Genomic DNA, 10729 nt, shown 5'->3' with positions numbered 1-10729 from the left:
GGACACTTTCACCCCCTTCCTGCCCAGGCCAATTTTCTATTTTCAGTGCTGTCATACTTTGACAGTTACTCGGTCATGCACCACTGTACCCAAATTAACTTTTTATCATTTGAGACAAATAGACCTTTCTTTTGATGGTATTTAAGCAGTGTTCTTTTTAAATTTTTTGATAAATAAGTGACAAAAGACCAAAAATGAAAAATAAAATGCATTTGTCAGTTTCCGTTAAATTATGCAAATAAGTCGTTTTTCATAAATTTTGACCAAAAGTTATACGTCTACATTTCTTTAGTAAAAATAACCCAAATCGGTGTATATTATTTGGTCTGTGTGAAAGTTCTAAAGTCTACAAGCTATGGTATGTATCATTGAAAATTGATCAAACCTGGTGAACTGACTGCCTATCATTTCTTAAGGCCCTAACATGCCAGGACAATACAAATACCTCCAAATTACCCCTTTTTGGAAAGTAGACAGTCCAAGGAATTTAGTAAGAGGCATGGGGGGTTTTGGAAGTTGTGGTTTTTGTTTTTTTGCTTTTTTGCCAATGTGCCAATATTTAAAAAGGTGTCAAAATCTTTACCAAGTAATTATAGACCTGTTAGTTTAACTTCTATAGTTGGAAAGTTTAATAAAAGACCACATAGATGAGTTCTTGCTGGAAACAAAAATATTTTAAGCAACAGACAGCATGGATTCATGAAAGACAGAAGTTGTCAAACAAATCTGATTTCTTTTTATGAGGGGGTGAGCAAAACCTTGGACAGAGGGGTGGCGGTGAATGTGATATACTTGGATTTTGCAAAAGTGTTTGACACCGATCCTCACACATGGCTAATGTGTAAGGTAAAGTCTACGGGCTTGGAAAAATCCGTATTTAAATGGATAGAAAACTGGCTAAAAGATCATATTCAAAGAGTAGTGGTTAATGATTCATTCTCTAAATGGTCTGGGGTCATCAGTGGTGTACCCCAGGGTTCAGTGTTGAGACCCTTACTTTTTAATATATTTATAAATGATCTAGGGTCTGGGATTAAAAATTCCAATTTCAGGCTTTGCAGATGACACCAAGCTGTGCAGTGGAATAATGTCCTTACAGAATGTCTTCAATTTACAAGCCGGCCTCAATGCACTGTTTAATTAGGCAACTATGTGGCAAATGAGGTTTGATGTTGATAAATGTAAGGTTATGCACTTGGGTGCTAAGAATATGCATGCATCATACATACTAGGGGGGGGTACAACTGGGGGAATCAATGCTGGGGAAGGATCTGGGAGTTCTGGTAGATCACAAGCTTAATAATGGCATGCAATGCCAAGCTGTGGTTTCTAAAGGGAGCAAAATCCTCTCTTGTATTAGGAATAGACTCCATAGAGAGACATATCATTTTACCCCTGTACAAATCATTAGTAAGACTTCACAGAGAAGGGCAACTAAACTGATACGAGGCATGGAGGTGATCAGCTATGAGGAAAGATTAGAAGAACTGAATTTATTCTCTCTTGATTAAGGAGATTAAGGGGTGATATGATCAACATGTATAAATACATCAGTGGTTCATATAGTGAACTTGGTGTAGAGCGATTCACCCTGAAGTCATCACAGAGGACAAGGGGGGACGCTTTACATCTGGAGGAAAAGAAATTTAATCTCCAAACACTGAAAGGTTTCTTCACAGTGAGAGCTGTGAAAATATGGAATAGACTCCCTCAAGAGTTGGTTCTGGCCAGCTCAGTGGATTGCTTCAAAAAAGGTCTGGATTCTTTCTTGGATACACAGAATATAACTGGATACTAACATTTATAGGTAAAGTTGATCCAGGGAATATCCTGGACACATCCCATCTCCTCCACTTAACCTCCTCCTTTGCACTTGCACAGTGCATACAATCCACCACCCACTCCAACGGTAATATCCTTGATTTTGTCTTCTTCAACTACTGTGCTCCCCACAACCTCACTAACACCCCCTTCCCTCTCTCTGACCACAACCTGATTACCTTCTCTATCTCCTCGTCCTCCAACGCCTACCCCTCCAAATGTCACATTACTACCAGCCGTAACCTCCGCAACCTTAACCCTGCCCCCTCCACTCTGCAGCTGATCAACTCCATGACAGCATCCTCCCCCTGTCCTGCCCCGACTTGGCTATGACTGCCTACAACAACGCGCTGTCAACAGCCCTTGACTCACTAGTGCATTTAACCACACGAACCATCAGACCCCAACCGCTCCAGCCCTGGCAGACTGATCACACCAAAACCCTCAAACGACACAGTCGTGCCCTGGAGCGACTATGGCGCAAAACCAAATCCCAACAAGCCTTCACCCGCTACAAATCTGCCTTCCACACCTACCCCTCCTCCCTCCACGCAGCCAAACAAGCCTACTTCCTGACCCTCATCAAGGCCCTCTCCTCCAATCCTCGCTGACTCTTCTCCACCTTCAACTCTCTACTCTCTCCACCCCCACCTCCACCCAGCACCTCACTCACTGCCCTTGAGATTGCCAATCACTTCAAAAACAAGATTGACACAATTCGCAAGGACATCGCCGCAACTCACATGCCCTCTCAACCCATCCCCTCTCACACAGCTACCCCCTCATCCCCCCTCCCCTTCGCAATAACCCGCAGGGACTTCGTCGCTGCTCAAACTCCCTCCAACCCCGTTCCCCCTCACTCAGCTACCCCCTCATCACTCCTCTCCCACGGCCCCACCACTGCTCTGACCTCCACTTCCACCCCACCCTACATTCCTCATACTGAAGCTCCCCCAACACTCCGCACCTTTGACCTTACTACCATCGAGGAAGTCTCCAAGATCCTCTCTGATGCCCGCCTCATCACCTGCCCCCTCGACCCTATCCCCTCACAACTCCTACGACCTCCCTCCCCCTCCATCCTACGCTCCCTCACCCACATCTTCAATCTCTCCCTCTCCTCCGGCACTTTCCCCTCCCCTCTGAAACATGCACACGTCACCCCCATACTTAAAAAGCCCTCCCTGGACCCCAATGACCCAAACAACCTCAGACCCATCTCCCTGCTCCCATTTACATCTAAACTCCTCGAGCGCCTAGTCTACACCCGCCTATGCTCTCACCTCAATGACAATAACCTCCTCGATCCCCTACAGTCCGGCTTCTGTCCCCTACACTCCACCGAAACTGCCTTACTCAAACTCTCCCAACGACCTGCTAACCGCCAAAGCTAATGGCCACTATTCAGTGCTCCTACTCCTTGACCTCTCTGCGGCCTTCGACACAGTCGACCACCCCCTCCTCCTCAAAAAACTACACTCCCTCGGCCTCAGAGATTCTGCTCTCTCCTGGCTCTCCTCCTACCTGTCACAACGCTCTTTCAGCGTTACCTATAATGCTACCACCTCCCCCTCACTCCCCCTCTCTGTTGGGGTCCCTCAAGGCTCTGTCCTCGGGCCCCTTATCTTCTCCATCTACACCTCCTCCCTTGGCCAACTCATACACTCTCACGGCTTCAACTACCACCTCTATGCCGACGACACACAAATCTATCAACCCCCCACCTCACCCCCTCGGTCCCCGCCCGAATCACACACCTACTCAGCGACATATCAGACTGGATGTCGCTCCACTTCCTTAAACTGAACCTCTCCAAAACCGAGTTTCTTGTCTTCCCCCCAGCCCGGACACCACCCCCCATTGACTTCTCCATCACATCCAACAACGCCACCATCAAACCCGCCCCGCAGGCCAGAGTACTTGGTGTCATTCTGGACTCCAACCTATCCTTCCAGCCCCAAGTCCAATCTTTTAACAAACTCATGCAGACTCCACCTCCGCAACATCGCCAAAATACGCACGTTCCTAACCCCAGAAACCACTAAACAGCTCATCCACTCCCTCATCATATCACGACTCGACTACTGCAACTCCCTCCTCACTTGCATGCCTCGCCGCTGGCTATCCCCGCTTCAGTCGATCCTGAATATGGCTGCCAGACTCATTCACCTTTCCAACTGCTCCGTTTCTGCCATCCCCCTCTGCCAATCCCTCCACTGGCTTCTGATTGCGCAATGGATCAAATTCAAAATCCTAACACTGACGTACACAGCCGTCCACCACACTGCCCCGAACTACATCACTGACCTAATATCCAAGTACCACCCAGCATGCACACTCCGCTCCTCACAAGACCTCCTTCTCTCTGGTTCCCTGGTCTCCTCCTCCCATGCCCGCATCCAGGACTTCTCCAGGGTGTCACCCATCCTCTGGAACTCCCTGCCCCAACCCATCAGATTATCACCTACTCTCCTCTCCTTTAGGCGCACCCTGAAAAACCATCTCTTCAGGGAAGCCTACCCCACCCCCTGCTAACTTGCTGACTTCCTCCACACTTCCTACCACTCCATCCCCCACAGCTATTTCCTCCTGTGCCACCATCCCCTCCCTCCTAGATTGTAAGCTCGAAAGAGCAGGGCCCTCAATCCCCTCATGTTTTGCATTGTATTGGTATTGTTCTGTCACATGTTCTGTCCCCCTTTGTAATGTACAGTGCTGAGCGAACTATTGGCGCTTTATAAATACTGTATAATAATAATAATATCCGATTGCCTCTCGGGGGATCAGGAAGAAATTTTTTTCTCAGCAGGAGCAAACTGCTTTGCTGGGGGTTTTTTTGCCTTCCTCTGGATCAACTGTGGGTATAGGATTATAATTTTTTTTTTCTATGGTTGAACTGGATGGACTTTTGTCTTTTTTCAGCCAGACTAACTATGTAAGTATGTCACAGTTTTTTTGTAATATGAGGACATTTTTTTTCCTTTAATAATGTTATATGAAGTTATTTATCACATACGACATAGGCATACTTGCAATTACACCCCAAATTCTGACACTCTTGAGTATGGCAATGCCACATGTAAAACCTTTTCATACCTTAGCCATATAGAGAGGCCTGATATCCAAGGAGCACGTTCAGGCATATTAGGAGCATAAGTTACACATTTAATTTTCTGACTACCTATCACATTATTAAAAGCCTTGGAACACCAGGACAATGGAAATATCCACAAAATGACCACATTTTGGAAAGCAAACACCCCAATGTACAGTATATTTTGGCAAAAAATTACTTGTTTAAAAGACTCAAGTTTTTGTTGAAAGAAAATGAAAACTTATTTTTTGTACACACGGTTGTCAAAACATGAGGGATTTCTAACAAACAGCATGGACATACTAAGAATTACACCATGAAATACAGTTTTGTTCAAAATAATAGCAGTGTGTTGAAAAAAGTGAATAAAGCTCAAAATCCTTCTAATAGCTTTTATTTCCATACAAAATGCATTGGGAACACTACACATTCTATTCCAAATCAAAACATGAAGAAAAATATATCAAATTTGTGTTGTTCCTCTAAAAAAATTGAAGAAAAGTGAATATTAGACTGTTCAAAAAATAGCAGTGTTTGTATTCTTCTTTACAAACTCAAACATTCACTATATAAACTGAAAAATGTTTGAAGATTTTGCTTTCCTTTTGAATCAATTAATATTTAGTTGTATAACCACTGTTTCTGAGAACTGCTGTACATCTGTGTTGCAACCAACTTCTGGCACCTGTGAACAGGTATTCCAGCCCAGGATGATTGGACTACATTTCACAGTTCTCTATTTCTTGGTTTTGCCTCAGAAACTGCATTTTTGATGTCACCCCACAAGTTTTCTATTGGATTAAGAGCCGGGGATTGGGCTGGCCACTCCATAACTTCAATCTTGTTGGTCTGCAACCAAGATGTTGCACGTTTACTGGTGTGTTTGGGGTCGTTGTCTTGTTGGAACACCCATTTCAAGGGCAGTTCCTCTTCAGCATAAGGCAGCATGACCTCTTCAAGTATTCTGATGTATTCAAACTGATCCATGATCCCTGGTATGTGATAAATAGGCCCAACACCGTAGTATGAGAAACATCCCCATATCATGATGCTTGCGCAACCATGCTTCACTGTCTTCACAGTGTACTGTGGCTTGAATTCAGTGTTTGGGGGTCGTCTGACAAACTGTCTCCAGCCACTAGACCCAAAAAGAACAATCTTAGTTTCATCAGTCCACAAAATGTTGCGCCATTTCTCTTTAGGCCAGTCAATGTGCTCTTTGGCAAATTGTAACCTCTGACTTTGCGGGGGCTTCTTGCAGATAGCTTGGCTTCACATAGGCGTCTTCTAATTTTAACAGTACTCACAGGTAACTTTAGACCTTCTTTGATCTTCCTGGAGCTGATTGTTGGCTGAGTCCTTGCCATTTTGGCTATTCTTCTATCCATTCAAATGGTAGTTTTTCACTTTCTTCCACATCTTTCAGGTTTTGGTTGCCATTTTAAAGCATCTGCGATCATTTTAGCTGAGCAGCCTAACATTTTCTTCACTTCCTTATATGTTTTCCCCTCTCCAATCAACTTTTTAATCAAGGTTCGCTGTTCTTCTAAACAATGTCTGGAACGACCCATTTTCCTCAGAATTTCAGAGAGAAATGCACTGTAACCAGCATGTACAACATTTGCTGCCTTCCTTCCTTAAATAAGGACAATAATTGCCACCTGTTTTTCAAAGAATGAATGACCTCACTAATAGAACTCCACACTGCTATTATTTTGAACATGCCCCTTTCAATTAGTGATTCAATTACAGAGAATCAGCAGCATGCATGTCATGACGGTTGGGTCTGTTGGATTTCTATTACTCTACTACACCTGCTAGTAAATTATTTGCCATGTAGAAATATAATTTCTACCAAAAACAGTGATTGATCAGGTTAGTGATGTCTGACTGCTATTATTTTGAACACAACTGTACATTCTGCTACTTCTCATGAGTATGGTGATACCATATGTATGAGACTTTTCAGAGCTTAGCCATATAGAGAGGCTGAACATCTAAGGATCACCCTCAGGCATTCTAGCAGCATAAATTACACATCTACCTATCACATTTTTTATGGCCATGGAGCACTACGACAATAGAAACACCCACATGTGGTTTTAGTAGGTCAGTTGTCGACAGAGGATGAGTGTGACTGATGTCTGGCATGGTCAGTACAAAGAATTGGTCAAAGCAGTAAGCAGGAACATGGTCCATAAACAGGCCAAGATCAGTACAGGCAGCAGGCTGACATGCATGAAGCAGACAGGAACATGGTCCATAAACAGGCGAGGATCAATACAGGCAGCAGGCAGAGACATGATTAGCACAGCCAAAGTATTGGTCCAGGCAGCAGACAGGAACATGGTCTTAAAATAGGCCAGGATCAGTACAGGCATGGACATGATTGATTAACAGGCCAGGGTCAGATGGCAGCAGGTAGAAACATCAGGCTTGGAGACTTGGTCAGGTAAAACCTGGACAACAGGGGTAAAGGCTTCTTCCCACCCAAATCTCTCTGAAGTCTCCAATCCTAATCCAGGACTTACAAACCCTGGAAAAATAAAAAACTTAGTTTTCTGCTCTTGGAAAAACTACGCTGGAGCCCCTCACATACGTGAGATCCGCCTGTTATCTTGAATCTCACTAATACAGTGGCAGAGCAAAAGATCAGTTCAGGCTGCAGGCAAAAAACGTGGTCGATTAATAGGCTGAGGTCAGATCAGGTGGAAGGCAGAAACATGGTCGATAGTTCAGGCTGGCTGGGAGAGACATCGAGGACAGTTGTATTGGGTGTTATTGGAACATACACTGCATTTTTTGCTGCCTGTTTGGGTAGGAGGGAAGGAAATGTCTTTCATGATGTCTGTTCACTGAATCGGAGCGAATTTGTTCAGGGGCATGGCCATCCAGATAGAGAAGGGCTGTAACAATGTTCTGTTGGTATTTCAGGTAGGATAGATGTCTTGGTGTGCACTTAAAAAAAAATGACATGAGAATTGTACAGGGATAACTGAAATAAGTAAATGGATACCTTTTTCTACCAATAGATTTTATCACCTGGTGGCATTTCAGAATCCGATACTGACTCACTGCTTCTAGATGGCTCATATTTCGAATCTGAGTCTGACATTAAAAGTTCCCCACTACTCTCGTTTGTCATACCCAGCATCTGCAATGCCTCCACAATGGTGTATTTTTTAGACATGATGTTTGGATAGTTATTGCTGCACTTGCTGATACTATGACAGATGTTGATGCTGCTCAGCTATGACAGATGTTGATGCTGCACTGCTGACACTGTGACAGATGTTGATCTGACAGATTTTGGTCACTGGGACACTGACAGCTGTTGACGGTCCACTACGGACATCAACAGATGTTGACGGTCCACTACGGACACCAACAGATGCTAATGGTCCCCTAGGGACATTGACAGATGTTGATGTTGCAATAGAACACTATTGCAGGTGATGTGCACTGGTACAGATGTAGATGGGATACCAACAGATTTGATGGTCCACTGGAACACTGACAGATGTTGACTGTGCACTAAGACACTTTAACAATTGTTTATGATCAGCTGGGACACTATCAGATGTTGACGGTCCACTTCGGACACTAACAGATGTTGATGTTGCAGTGGGACACTATTGCAGATGATGGGCAATGGGACACTTTAACAGATGTTGATGTACATTGGGGACATTGGCTGGGTGATCAGTGTGTAAAGCAGTGAAAATGCTTCAAAATTCACTGATCCTCGGCTCAAAACACAGATTGACTCTCCTTCCCATCACATGCAGGATCTGTGTGAGGAGAAACAGAGTCGCTCAAGTGACAAGCCCAATGTTTACATTACATGATGGCTGTGATTGGTCACAGTCATCGTGTGATCAGAAAGGCCAATCACAGAGCCCATCTGCCAATTGGTGATGCACAGGCAACGTGCGCAAACGTACATCATCACAACTACTTTGTATATCCAGATGGATTATACCTTGTTTTTTCTTTTCAGGACAAATAGGGTTTTCATTTGGTGGTAAATGGTAATGGATATCTCCTGATTTTTTTTTCCTCCTCCCGATGACCGCAGCGATACTACATACTGTATGTTATGTGTATGTTAGTTTGTTGTTTGTATCCGTAGTAGAGCCCAGAAACAATAATGCACATTTTGCGTTTTTTTTCTTTTTAAGCACTGTTATGTTTTGTTTTGTTTTTTTCTTTCTCTCTCTAAGGAGAGAGGGAGATACAATGTATCTCTCTCCTCCATTCAGAAATTGCTGTGAGAGTCAGTTGCTTTCACAGTGATCAGGTGACCCACAATCGGGAACTGTGCTCCCAGCACAAAGACATGTTTTCTGTGATATTACTTATGGAATAACTTCTTGGTTCAACTGAGCTTCAAGTAGAACCAAGATCTGCTTACCATTGCAAAGATATGGGAAGGTTGGAACACATGAAGTACAGTGGAGGCATAGCGTGGAACTGTAGCTTGTAGTCCTTACGTCTCTTGCCCAGTCAGTCAAGATGCTTTCTAACCATTATCAACAATTTTCCAGAGAAACAACAAAAAAGATGTTCATCAGTAAAGGGCATGCATAACGTGTTTTTACACTGCTGTTCTGCAGATCAACATTTAGCTGCTGCAATTTCTGTATTTTGAGCAACAGGAGACTCTGGCAGGAGATAAAATGGATAATGTCATGAACAAAATAATGTGCTTTAAAGGAATCAGTAAAGACATTACTAGTTGGGGGTGTGTCCAAGATGGTGACTGGAGCAGCCGCATAAGAGAGAGCTTTGCAGCCTCAGAGCATCTATCCATGTCCTTCCTAGGGGTAGCGGACTCCTACCAGCACCAGAGATCCTCACGGACTTGGCCTGATGCCTGGAGAGGGGAATCTGGTCGGTTTGATCTGAGTGACGGAGGTTCGCTGCCTACTGAGGCCTACATGGCCTGCCGCAGCCTCCACACGGCTCCTGTATCAGGCTTGGGATTCGGCTGGGTTCCACACCTGTGGGGTCTGAGTCTCCGGTCTGCGTGAGGGGCTCCAAAACCTGCCACAGATCATATTTCCCTTCCCCCTTGAAGTGATAGTGTCCTGAAATACCACGGACAGAGTTGCTTATCTTCTGCATGTGTTCAGCTTCGTTTATACTTATTAAGTCATATGTGTGGACCGGGGGGGTCAAATACCCATATTCTGCGCCAATTGTTATAGTAACCATTTTTTCTGTCAGTGCGAATGACTATTGAGGATAACTAGAGGAAAGCCTTCCACCGCTAGCAGAAGAACTGAAACCACAAAAGCTGCAAAAACCAGTCGGCCCTCGGGGGCTAAAGCAGGTGCCACCACGGCCACATCCCCTTCCCAGGAGCCCAACCCACCTGCTGCACCTGCGGATCTTAATTCTCTCATGACGGCAATTACCAATTGTCAGGCGGTACTCACCATGAAAATAGAACACCTGCAGACTGATCCAGAGAGATCTTGACACATTCCAGGGCCGAGTGACAGTGGTTGAGCAACACGCCAGCGATGCAGAAAACACCATCCGCCACCATTCGGCAGAGATACATACAGTGCGGGTTAAGGTCAAAAATCTTGAGACCAGAACAGAGGATGCAAAGAACCGCAGTAGGCGTAACAACCTCCGTGTGGTGGGTCTTCCTGAGTGGGCAGACGGTAATGATCTTCCTTTGCTCCTTGCTGCCTCGAGGCACATTCTGCAGCTTCTTTATGGTTGAGAGAGCCCATCGAATGCCAGCAGCCAGGGGCCACCTGGTTTGCCGCCCCGCATCTTTATTCTTAAGCTGTTTAACTA

Source organism: Staurois parvus, unplaced genomic scaffold, assembly GCF_062004578.1.
Source record: "Staurois parvus isolate SC_StPar_1 unplaced genomic scaffold, SC_StPar_1.0 ptg000244l, whole genome shotgun sequence".
NCBI lineage: Eukaryota > Metazoa > Chordata > Amphibia > Anura > Ranidae > Staurois > Staurois parvus.
The sequence above is the reverse complement of the archived record's forward strand: the minus strand, read 5'-3'. Positions refer to the sequence as shown.